Consider the following 13,904-nt stretch of genomic DNA (forward strand, 5'->3'; position numbering starts at 1 on the left):
TGGGATGTGATTAATCGAAGCCTCAGAGGCCATTGCCTCCTCCCCGGAATTTATAGGAATTAGGATGTGTCAACGACCTTGTCAAAGAGGGTGGAGAATCGGACAGAGTTTCAGGGAACTATCTTGTGCTTGGGGTGGGAAAATTCCCGTAAAGCCGTAAGAGTCAGCAATGATCAACGGCATGAGGATGTAGAACGCAATGGAAACCGTTTCATTAAAGGCACATAATGTGTATCCTCAGTACATGTGGCCTGTAAGTAAAAAAGTGTCTTGATGATCTGTCCATTGCCAAAGGATTCTGGAACAGCCTCCATTCGGATCTCCGGGAGGAGACTGCCAAGGGGGAGGTGACTATGAGAAAACGATTTAATAACCAACGAAAAGATAACGTTCTACAAGTTGATGCGCGGAATGTCACTAGTTTGAAAATGATAGTGAAGCTTGAAAATCATACAAGGGAAATGCAAAGGCTCAGTCTAAATACAGTAGGGGTCCGTGAAGTGAAATGGAAAGAAGTCAAGGATTTATTGTCAAATGAGTATACGGTAATATCAACAGCAGCAGAAAATGGTATAAACGGAGTGGATTCGTTATGAATAGGAACGTGGGGCAAAGAATGTGTTACAATGAACAATTCAGTGATAGGATTGTTCTTATCAGAATCGACAGCAGACGAAAACCGACAACGCCATTTCAGGTATACATTCCAAAGTCGCTGGCTGAAGATGAAGAGATAGAGAAAGTACATGAGGATACTGAAAGGGTAATACAGTACGTAAAGGGAGACGAAAATCTGAGTCATGGGGTACTGGAATGCAGTGTAGGAGAAGGAGCAGAAGAAATGGTTACAGGAGAATATGGGCTTGAGACGAGGAATAAGAGAGAAGAAAGCCTGAGTTCTGTAATAAATATCTGCTAGTAATAGCGAATACTCTGTTCAAGAATTACAAGATGAGGAGGCACACGTGGAAAAGGCCGGGTGAGACAAAAAGATTTCAATTAGATTACGTCATGGTCAGACAGAGATTCAGACAATGGATTGTAAGGTGTACCCAGTAGCTGATACAGACTCAGATCACAATGTAGTAGTGATGAAGAGATTAGTCTGGAAGAATCGATACCCAAAGGAGTGGGATACGCACTACTAAAGAATGATGAGATACGCTTGAATTTGTCTAAGGCTATAGATGCAGCAATAAGGAATAGCTCAGCAGGCAGTACAGCTGAAGAGGAACCGACATCTCTAAAAAGGACACTCACAGAAGTTGCAAAGTGAAACATAGATACAAAGAGGGTACGTGCGAACAGACCAAGGATAACAGGAGAAATACTTCAGCTGATCGATGAAAAAAGAAAGTACAAAAATGTTCACACGAATTAAGGAATACTGGACTCGCATTCGGAAGGACGTCGGTTCAATCCCGCGTCCGGCCCTCCTGATTTAGGTTTTCCGTGATTTCCCTAAATCACTCCAGGCAAATGCCGGGATGGTTCCTCTGAAAGGGCACGGCCGACTTCCTTCCCCATTCTTCCCTAATCCGATGAGACCGATGACCACGCTGTCTGGTCTCCTTCCCCAAACCAACCAACCAACCAATTAAGGAATACAGAAATACAAGCCGCTGAGAAATGAAACAAATTGGAAGTTCAGAGTAGGTAAGACTAAATGGCTGCATGAAAAATGTGAAGAAATCCAAAAAGAAACGATTGTCATAAGGACTGACTCTGCATATAGGAACATCTAAAAAACCTCCTGTACATTAAAAGCAAGGGTGGTAACATTAAGAGTATAAATGCAGAGGAAAGAGAGCATAGCTGCAAAGAGTACATTGAAGGTCTGTAGGGAATGGTTGGGGGGGGGGGGGGGGAAGGAGGGAAAGATGTGATAGGAGGAGGAGGTGGAGGAGGAGGAGGAGGAGGAAGAGTCGATTTAGAAGACATAGGGGATTCAGTATCAGAATCAGATTTTAAGAGAGCTTTGGAGGACATAAGATCAAATAAGGCAGAACGGATAGATAACATTCCATCAGAGTTTCTAAAATCATTGGGGGAAATGGCAACAATACGACTATTCGCGTTGGTATGTAGAACGTATGAGTCTGGCGGCATACCACACAATTCCGAAGACTGCAAGAACTGACAAGTGCGACAATTATCGCACAATCAGCTTAACAGTTCATGCGTCCAAGTTGCTGACAAGAATAATATGCAAAAGAATCGAAAAGAAACTTGAAGATGTGTTAGATGACGATCAGTTTGGCTTCAGGAAAGGTAAAGGCACCAGAGAGCTAATTCTGACGTTGCGTTTGATAATGGAAGCAAGTCTAAAGAAAAATCAAGACACGTTTTAGGATTTTGTCGACCTGGAAAAAGCGCTCGACAATGCAATATGGTGCAAGATGTTCTAAATTCTGAGAAAAATGGGGTTAAGCTATAGGGAGATATGGATAATATACAATAGATACTAAAGCCAACTGGCAATAATAAGAGTGGACGACCAAGAACAAAGTGCTCGAATTAAAAAGGGTGTAAGACAGGGATGTAATCTTTCGCCCTTACTGTTCAATCTGTACACGGAAGAAGCAATGATAGAAATAAAAGAAAGGTTCAGGAGTGGGATTAAAATTCAAGGTGGAGTGATACGATTCGCTGACGACATTGCTATCCTGAGTGAAAGAAGAATTCTGACCTGCTGAATGGAATGAACAGTCTAATGAGTTCAGAATGTGCACTGAGAGTAAACAGGAGAAAGACGAAAGTGAAGTAGCAGAAATGAGAACAGCGAGAAACTTAGGATCAGAATTGATGGCCACGAAGTAGACGGATGGATCAAGGAGGACATCAAAAGCCGACTAGTACTGGCAAAAAGGGCAGTCCTGGCCAAGAGGAGTCCACTAGTATCAAACATAGGTTACGTTTGAAACGTAATGCTATAGACGAATGTTGAAAATTAGGTGGACTGATAAGGTGAGGAGTGAGAAGGTTCTGCACAGAATCGGAGAGGAAAGGAATATATGGAAACCACTGACAAGAAGAAGGGAGAGGATAACAGGACGTCTGTTAAGACATGAGGGAGTGACTTCCATGGTACTAGAGGGAACTGTAGACGGCAAAACTGTAGAGGAAGATAGATTTGGAATACATCAAGCGAATACTTGAGGAAGTAGGTTGCAGGTACTGTCCTGAGATGAGGTTGGCACAGGACAAGAATTCGTGGCGGGCCTCATCAAACCAGATCAAAGACTGATGAATTAAAAAAGAATAAAATTAAATTAAATAAATAAAAAGAAAAAAGAAAAAAATGGTCTGGGTGCCAACTCCTTCTAGCGACCTACCACGGCCTCATGACGATGGGTCACTGCTGTTAACCGTGCCAAAGGAGGACATACCAGCTATTAGGTAGATGGTCATATTGTTCTGCCTGATCAGTGGATGCATATACGTGTGTCTATCCAGGATACTTTCCCAAACTCCATGATCGATTCCAAACAACTTTGACACACGAACAGCAAACTTCACGAGTTTCAGAATCATAGGATATATAACATCATAGCACCAACAGGGGCGGAAAAACCGACAAATCGAGTCTTTTTTCACGCTATACCATACAGGATGCTCTGCACGATAGGCATAATGGCTAGTAGCCTGCTTTACTGATCTGTTTGCTGGGGTACACATGCGGATGGGCATTCCTGGGGAAGGTTGAGAAGGATAACGGAGTGGTTGGAAAGACAGATGGGAGGTTGAGCAATAGGACGTGGTCAGAGAGAGAGAGAGAGAGAGAGAGAGAGAGAGAGAGAGAGAGAGAGCGAGAGAGGAAAGGAGGAGATGGATAGAGGTTGGAGTAGGATGGGATGGACGAGAGGGGGGCACAGGGGATGCACCACAGAGAGAGCGACAAGATGGTCGGAGGAGGTGGGGAGTAAGAGGGGGTGGGGGGGGGGGTACATGGTCAGAGAGGGAAGAAGAGTATGGATAGAGATGGGGGAAGAGGACAAGATGGACAAAGAAAGGATGAGGAGTGGATGGATATAAAGGGGAGGGTCCAGGAAATGGACAGAAAGGTATGGGAAGAGGAATGGATGAACTGAGAAGGTATCGAACAAAATATGATCCCATGGAAGGTGGTGTAGGAAGATACAGCTGGAGAGCAGAGAGACGGCAGTGGACAGATAGAGGAGTGGGGGAGGTAAGAGAAGATGGAATGAGGGAGGAAGAGATGGATACAGACACGGGTAAGGACGAGATGTGTCGAATACAGTTGAAGCTTGGAAGAAAACGCTAGTTGTTAATATAAATTTACTAGATAGGCTTAAAAATAACATTACATAATACTCCTTCTTTCATGCTCTGGTGCTTTCCATTTACGAATGACGTAGCTACGTATCTTGACAGAATAGAAGGATCGATGGCCATACAGCGGAGTACTCTATCCTCAGCGTTGTATGATTTGCGGAAACCCTCAACTCTGTACCACGAAACATTAGTTGTGTAGTTGTGTTAGGCAGCTACACATTTTTGGTTGGCAACAACATAGTCGACATAATTCGGTAACACGGCACGATCGTATTTCTGTTTAAAATAACCGCATTTTGTACGCAGCAGCTTACAGCAGCATCCCAACGCGCCACGCCCTTTCCCCAAACAGAAGTTGGGAGGCCTACGAGCCGCGCTACCCCTGTCGCTGCTTGTTGGGTTGCGGCCTGAATGCTGCTGTGCGGGCTGCCTGCTCGCCGTCCGCTCGGTCGTTTGCTCGCCGGTTCGGTGCGGCACAGCAGGCGTGTTAACACGGCCGGGGTGCTCGGCGCGCCGGCTTTTGCACCGATAACTCACACGGCCGCAGCCTGCGGTCGCCGCGAGCAGACTTGGGACGAATAAAAAACACGCGCCGACTCCGCCGGGAGGCACACGGCCGCCGATAAAGCGTTTCATTAGAGTTGCGAGTGTGGGCGGGTCCCCAGCCCCGCTGCCGCCGCCTCTGTTGTCTAGTTGACGCTGGACAGGGATAACCGATGGTAAAACGTGCACTACAACAGTGACTCTACTCACACACACACACACACACACGTGCGCGAGCACACAGACGTACATACAGAAACTGAGTCTGAGTGAGGGTGTGTGGGTAGGTGTGTGTGTGTGTGTGTGTGTGTGTGTGTGTGTGTGTGTGTGTGTGTTTGTGTGAGGGAAGGAGGGAGGAAGGGAGTGGGAGAGAGACAGAGAGAGAGAGAGAGAGAGAGAGAGAGAGAGAGAGAGCGTCCTTTCTCTGGTGTGCTGTACACTCTGCGCCCCGCGCTGTTACCCACAGTTATACAATCACTTTTTAAAAAATGTCGGGTACGTTTCTATTGCAATCCTCTGTCAGGCATCTCCTCCCCCTGCCTCTCTCTGCCGTTGGCCCCCCAGCCTCTCTTCCTGTTCTCCTACACCCACTCTCTCCACTTCCTCCACCCCCAGTCTTTGTCGAACTCCTCCCCCCTCCCATCTCTGACCATGTTCTCCACGCCCTCTTTCAGTTCATCTCCTCTTTCCTCTCTCTGTCCATCTACTCATCTTTCCTCTCTCTGTCCATCTCCCCTTTCCATGTATTTCCCCCTCTCCTACCTCTATCCATTTCCTCCTATCTGTGCGTATATCGTCCTTCCCTCTCCCTGTCTGTCCATCTCCTCTTGTCCCCTTCTCTCTCCATGTTAGCATCCCTATGTCGATAAGAATCTGGTAGTTCTTATCCCCACGGCACTTCTTTCCGGATCTTAACTAAAATGTGTACCAAATTTGGTTAAAATCGTTACAAACTTTATGATCTTTTTATCCGTTGCTCTGCCTGTAGGCACATCTCGAATATATTTAACAAAATGTTCAAATGTGTGTGAATTTCTAAGGGACCAAACTGCTTAGGTCATACCTTACAAAAGCTCTCCTCGTTCGCAGGAAAGCTTCTGTAAAGTTTGGAAGGTAGGAGACGAGGTACAGGCAGAAGTAAAGCTGTGAGGAAGGGGTGTGAGTCGTCCTTGGGTAGCTCAGACGGTTGCCGGCACGGCAGCTCAGCGTGTTCCGTCAGAGAGCTGGTTGGCCTTTGTAATAAAAAAATGAGTGGAAGGATCAACAAAAAAACTTGACCGGATGTCATGTGACGTCCGCAACGACCGAACACAACGATCAACAACAAAAAAAGCCGGTACGGAAGCTCAGCGTGTTCGGTCAGAGGGTTAGCTGCCCTCTGTAATAAAAAACTGAGTTAATCAATCAACAACGAACTTAAACGGATGTCTTACGACGTCCGCCCCGAGAAGATTCAACTAACGAAAAAATTGCACTTGCCCGCGAAAGTCAAAGGTCCCGAGTTCGAGCCCCGCCCGGCACACAGTTTTAATCTGCCCGGAAGTTTCATATCAGCGCACAATCCGCTGCAGAGTGAAAATCTCTTTCTGCAAATATTCTCAAGTTGTTTAATTAAAGCCTCCCGGATTTATACTGCGTTATTTAGCAGACAGCCTCCCTACTATCCACTCTACAAATAATTCAGTCTTACGCTGTACTTAAAACGAAATGTCATTTTCCTGTGTTTTCCCATAAAACTGAATTTCTCTCAAGGAGAATACAAAGTATATCGATTATACCGACAGGAAAAGCTTGAAAAACGTTTTCTAAATACAGCGATAATTTCACTCTCTCACCTGTAAATTCTAATAAGTGTTAAAATCTGAAGAGCTCCATACATGAAAAGCTATAATACATATTCTATCAGTACCAAACGATAACACGTTCCTTTATAAATTTATCCCATTACACCGAGTATAACGGGTATAAATGCACATATTTCTATACGTGGTACTTAAATACGAACACAGCTCAGTGTGTTGATTTTTTTTTCTGTATGTGTCACAGTCTTACCACAAGCAGTCACAAACCTAATGACCTCATATTTACTGAACGGTCGTGACTGAACCACTATGTAGACTACATCTGTCAGTATGCACTAACCGTTTTGCGTCCACTTGTCCACATTTCTCATCACATGATACGCTGCCGAGGGGAAAATAATAAATAACGGCTTGCTCTTGGTATCTTTACTTGGAGGTACTAACCTACCAAAAAAACGTACTACTCATAATAGCTATAAGTATTAGTCTACAAAGAAAGTAAGTACTGATGTATGTTATCACTACTCTATCCTCAGTCACCAATAAAAATACATCCATTTATGCCCGTGACATACTGTACATTTTCATTTTAATACCTGTTATAACGTGGTTAGTCATGCATTACGTGAAATTTAGTTTTCATGTTGTAAATGAGGACTAACAGACATACGTGATCATATAACAATACAAGAGATATCCATAAACCACAACATTTACTAGAAGGCATGCAGAATATTACAAATACGTGATTTACCACGCTGGCTGCTTATAGCCCCAAACATTTGGCAGTCTGTGACGCAAAGTTTATGCAAAATAAGAATCGCATCTGCGAGAAAGCTGTGTAAGTTTTAATGGCCTCGTCCAAGTCGTCAGCCTCAATGCCATTGACAGAGTGGTGCGTTGTGCTGCAGGCTGCAAAGTTTTGAAGGCCAGCCCTGGTATCTGTTGGCCTGTGAGCTCCACAATAGAATCCTTAAAAAGTCCTTCTCGTTTTAATTTCGTTTTAAATATTATGTGAATTTCTGAAAACTGAAAGGAGAGCGACTATGTAATTATCTTCCAGCCGTATTGTTGCAGGCTTTACTACAAAGAGATTGTACGATAGCTTTTATCATTTTTTTTAAATGAGTGGTTCTCACACCAGCGTCAACTCAATGGCCACAGAGTTCCAGCACTTTTCGTTTACAGTATAGCAGACCTGTTTCTTCGCAAAAACATCTAGCTTCCTTTTAGGTGCACTTTATTTCTAACTTTATGGCACAGACACTTTCTGTGTGCATATACACAGTGTTTCCCGCCCATTTTCTTATATAGCACGTACACTCCAATGTAAAAGGACAGATTTTCACCAAGTGACGGTAAAAACTGTGGTGAACCATTTTCTGTATCGCTACATCGATAAAAATGATATCAACTCAATTTCTGTATCGAGTCCTTGTGGATGACTCGAAACGAGTGATCTCGACCGCTCAATCACGCTGTACTCTATGGCAGTGTCATGAAATAGTTTGGGTTTGGCGAATGGCTGGAGAACATTACCTGTCATCACGTACAGTGCCAACACTGAAATGCGCAGTATTACGGTACGGCGAGTTTTTCGTGAGTAGGTTGTGGTTCCCATAACACGCTTACGAAAACGCTAAATGTGGAAGGATGTAAACAGATCTTACAGCAATGTGTACCGCAAGAAATGTCAGAACAATTCGGAGGCGGATGATTTTATTAGGCTAGAAACATACCCTCAAATATAGCAGCATCTTTGAGCCAATGGTGTTTGATTAACAAAATTCTTGAAATGACAGAAATTACATAATACCAATTTATTTTTCAACTTAATACCTGTGTACACTAATACAGTTCCAGGCACGCTCAGATAATGTCTGCAAATCATTCAAATAAAAGGTCTTCGATTTCGAGTCCAACGGAGCGTTCACAGCATCATTGTCAACTCGTCGTCCTCCGAGGTTTTGTTTTAGGTTTGGGAAAAGAAAAAAGTCTGATGGAGCCAAATCTGGAGTATTTGGCGGATGCCGTAACAATTCGAACTCGCAGTCACGCAGAGTATCCTGTGTTGCGAGGGCTTTGTGCGCCAGTGCGTTGTCCTGATGCAAAATAATTCCACTCGCCAATTTTCCGCGCGTTTCTTTCTTTGTCTCTTCTCAGACACGGCGCAGCAGGTAGCTATTTTACGGCGCAATGATAGTTACGACCTTTTGGAAGTAATCTATCATAATTACACCATCTGCATCCCAGAAGACCGATTCTCTCACCTTACGGGCTCATTTTTGCTCTCAGAATGTTTTTCGGGTAGGGGATGAAGAATGATTCCATTGTTGCGAGTGTCGTTTCTGTCTCAGGATCACAGTGGTGAACCCATGTTTCGTCTATCGTCAGATACCTTTCAAGAAAGCCGCCTTCATTCGCTTCAAACTGGCGGACGATTTCTTCGCAACACTGCATTCGAATCCTTCGGGACCCACCGAGGTGAAACTTTCCGCATTCCCACAATATTCACAACAATGTCATCAGTACACCCATGAGAGATTCCAAATGTGGTTTCAATGTGCTGCAACGTTGTTCGACGATCCTGCAAAATCGCATCGTGGATTGCAGTCACTGTTTCACCAGTGGCAACGGTCACAGGCCTTCCGCTCGTCGGTGCATCTTCCACACTAGTTCTTCCACGTTTGAAGTCGGACATTCAGTTTTCACTGTTGCATAAGAAGCAGCACTGTCCTTAAGTGTATTCCGCATGTCCTCCGTAGTTTCCTCGGGCGTCATTCCCTTCGAATGAAGATATTCAATCGCAGTACGGTTCTCTATTCTCTCGATATTCGCCATTTTACGCTACGGTATACAATGCGTCCTAGTTCCAAAGCTAACGAAACTGGAGCCGCGACATTTGACTTTCATATCCACAAAGGATCACCATAAGAGTAGCTGGTGGTGTTTGCGGGAAACGTTACGGTAACCATATCGGGCTAGAAACTTTTCGACCGCCAATCGTAATATCCTGCCCAGAGTTTCGACCTGCAGCCAACTGAACACCTCTGAGATGATAGAATGAAGGCGTTCACGGCGGGTGTTGTCATCACTTAACACTTCCGGGCTGAGATGCCGTGGTCCATGTGTTTCAGGAAGGTGATCATGAAATAAAGTTTAGTGAGACGACCGTAATAGCAAAACGTCACATTATTATGCGCGAACGTACAGAGAGGCTATTGAGATTACCAAACACTGCAATAATTTTAATAGAAAAGATGAAGGCATTATGGATGTCAACATTGCAGCAACAGCGTGACAATCGATTAATTTCAATTCATTAAGTTGGCAAGAGATCACAGCACAGCCAACGTCACGTGATTGACAGCGGCGCCCTCTGGATGGTTTTTATATACGGCGGTCACTCGCGATCTCGTTGCAGTTCGCCGATTGTCCTCGGATGATACCTTCCGCAGTCGAAGACGAAACGTCAGGGGAGATTCTTATGTGTGGACCATGGCATCTCAGCCCGGTAGTGATGACGTCTGGGATGAGTTAGAATACCGACTTCGCTCCACACCCAAGCGTCCATCAACACAATCTCCTCTGGTTTCGGCTCTTGAGGGACAACGAGCTACCAGTCCTGCACAAATCCAGACACCTCACAGAGAGTGTCCGCAACAAATTTCAAAGTCGTTATGACGACGAATGGTGGAGAGACGCCACATCAACATTCGTCAATAGGTGCCTGGCTACTTTTGATCGGACAGTGTATAAACTTTGTTCTATCGCGCTGTAACTATGCGAGTCGCGTGCGCAGCCAGCGCGGTTCGATTAGGGATGCGTGCGGCCGGGGCGGGTGTGCGGCGGGGTGGTTGGTTAGTGGTTGGTTAGCGGTGGTTAGCAGGTGGTTAGCGCGGCCACTCACCGTGTGGGGGCGAGCTGCGCCGCGACGCCGACGCGCCGCCTCCAGGCAGGGTGAGGCGGGGTGGAGAGAAGCCCGCCACCAGCACCACCCACACAGACACCACGACCACAGCCACGACTCCCTGCAACTGCTCTCTCTCTCTCCTCTCCTCTGCTCTGCTTTGCTGCTAGCAGTGCTTGCAACAGCTGGACTCCCATCTCACCAGCCTTCCACAACCCCGACCCTAACGTTCCTCGTCAGCCCTCAACAGCAATCACTGATTTTTCCATGTACCAAGCGGATTTCAGAGAAATTTCAGTCTGCTTTGCATGACTGGATGTCGCAAGCGTCTTACATCTTTAGGTTGTACTACACCTACACAGTGTATCTCGAAACTACAGTAAAACAGATGCCAACAAGAATGTTGGTTAGAATATCTGTGGTCCACTGGGAATTGTGCCACCAGAGGCAGCATATGAACACCCTCCTACGATCTGAGCTTCTAATCGACCCTGATCCTTGGGAGGACACTGCCAATAGTTGGTCATAGCGACCGAACCAGTCTACAAATGCTAATATTTCACGAAACACAACTATCTTCTAAAATAAATGCAAAGAAAGAACCGCGGGACCGTACGGGAGCGTTATTAAATTACAGTGTCTCGTCGACACAATCATTAGGGTCGTATTGCAAGGCTGACTCACAGAAAACGTCCGTGGCCACAATGAGATTTTCAGTCTGCAGCGGAGTGTGCGCTGATATGAAATTTCCTGGAAGATTAAAACTGTATGCCGGACCGAGACTCGAACTCGGAACATTTGCCTTTCGCGGGCAAGTGCTCTACCATCTAAGCTATCCAAGCACGACTCACACCCCGTCCTCACAGCTTTACTTCTGTCACTACCTCGTCTCCTACCTTCCAAACTTTACTGAAGCTCTCCTGGTGGAGCACTTGCCCGCGAGAGACAAAGGTCCCGAGTTCGAGTCTCGGTCCGGCACACAGTTTTAATCTGCCAGGAAGTTTCATATCAGCGCACACTCCGCTGCAGAGTGAAAATCTCATTCTACTACGCATCTGCTTCAAGTTTTGGAGAGGTCAAGAAAACCAAAATTTAAAATGGCCGGACAGGGGTCTCAGACACCGAAGCTTTGGATCGAAAGCAGTCTTGCAATATTCCATGATAATGGATGAAAGAGGGTCGTGAAAATGCACAGGGTGAGTTCCGAAGGGAGAAAGTGAGCGGAACTGTAAACCTCAATCAGAATGTTATCGTTTCTGGTTACCCCTTACCGCTTCCTAATCATTAGCAGTAACAATTGAATAATTATCGTGTACTGAAGGCACGAATGAAGCATCGTGGAGAAGTCGAGCCTTCGAAAGACGTAAACATAGAACGACCTTGCACGAGGTTTTCTCATTATACAAACATAATGGCTGAGATCTCTCTTCTTTGGATACTACATAATTAATTACAACTTAAAAATAATGCCTCCGGAGAATACTTCCATACTGGGAACTGAACAGTCGGCAGGTTATGGTTGAAGTGATCACTGTAGAAAATATCTACTAATACCAATACTGCTGGCCTCTGTTTTGAGCACAAGCGAGGTAGATTCTTCCTACATGTCATTCACGGGTCTCAAGATGGCGTAGTAAAACGCTAAAAGTGGTTGCCAAAGAAAATAAGGTTGAAAATTGACGGCTAAAAGATGTTTAATTTGACATCCTCTATCGAATAGCCGAGTTCCGCAACCATCTCTAAAATGATGGACATGGCGGAAATCAAACGCATTTATCCCATGGTCATGGAAGGCGTGGTTTAGCGAAATATTTCAAACCCTACTCACTTCTATTGTAACGTCAGTGTTTCATTTCGTAAAAAAATCAGCCCAATTCACAATATTTTCTCGTTTTTCCCAGCTGTTGCAAGCGTGAATGAAAACCAGAGAAGCACAGTAACACACCAGTCAACAAGAAAAAGAAAATAAAAGGGAAACAGTGAGCCAAGAAACATTCTTTTGTCTGTCATACTCTCAGACGCACAGCTTGACGAAACAAACGGAAAGCTGACATTGGTACGAAAGGAATGATGGAAGTGAGTGTGGACACAAGACGTGGAACGGCATCAGGCACAGGCAGCAGACGATGTTGTGCCTTCAGTTTCAGGGACAGATCACACACATGACAACGCGAGATACGGCTTCAGCACTTCAGTCGAGAAAATTTCCTCTGTGAAACTAGTGATTGTTGACTGAATGTGCGAATCATAAGTGAAATTTTTGCGATGAATTCCCTAGAGATGGGGTAAAGTATTCTTCGTGCATACGATGTAATACTCAAATACTTTTCTTCAGTTATTAATCTTACTTTGTTTCTATAATTCCAAATAACAGCTGCAATGTGCGTAGATGTCCTTCGCAAATTTACGTTAGTTGCGTCACGCAATGAGTAATTTCACTGTTTATATTTTGGCTACTACTTTGTTAATCATTATTCCACTAAACACAACAAACTTTATTTTAAGTATGTAATTATTTTATATACTTTCTGTAAGTATGTGATTTGTCCCTAGTTAACACAGGCAATGTCTAGCTACTACATGTTGACTGTGCTCAGAGCTATTTTACATGTGAATATGGAACAGAAAACCAATTTTTAACGTAAAACCTAGAGAGAGAGAGCTATTCTGAGCTACAGAGGTACGTACAATCAAACAGTACTGTCTGAGTGTTACGAACTCCGTCTGGAAGTGAACAAAATCCACCAAACCTTTTCCTCAAAACAAATTTTCATTAGTTGCTACCCAAATCTGCCTGCACGCAGTCTAGTCATCGCATCTTGCGTCCTTTGCATGATGCTGTTCCGTCCGCCACGTCCGAATATTGGAATGTTGTCAATAAGAGCTGCCTTCTGTTCATATCAGTTTTTATTTTTAAATAATATCATTTCTCTCTTTCTACTTTTTTTATGCGCTTTCTTGTTTTTTTTACATCACAATAACATCGGTATGAAAACACCTTCGTTTTATAATTTTCATCCTTAATCTTACTGTACAAATACTGTTCTATTCGTGAAAGATATGTCGTCTTACAAAGAAACATCAAGACAAATCATTCAACACAATCTTACCAGCTGCCTCTGCATTAACTTACTTGCACACAGGAACTAACGTAAGCTTTGGGTACTGAGCTCCTACTAGAGAGAAGCTACTAGACCTTCGACACTAACCCGAATGCAGACGTGAAACAAGCAAAACGGAGAATGTCAGCAAAGGAAAAACTGACGAAATTAACCGGCCGCATGAAGGAAGGTATTTTAGTACCGTGTCTTGATAACAAAAATTAAAAAGTAATTACGTGACTGTTATACACA

This window comes from Schistocerca serialis, chromosome 7 (assembly GCF_023864345.2).
Source record: "Schistocerca serialis cubense isolate TAMUIC-IGC-003099 chromosome 7, iqSchSeri2.2, whole genome shotgun sequence".
Lineage (NCBI taxonomy): Eukaryota > Metazoa > Arthropoda > Insecta > Orthoptera > Acrididae > Schistocerca > Schistocerca serialis.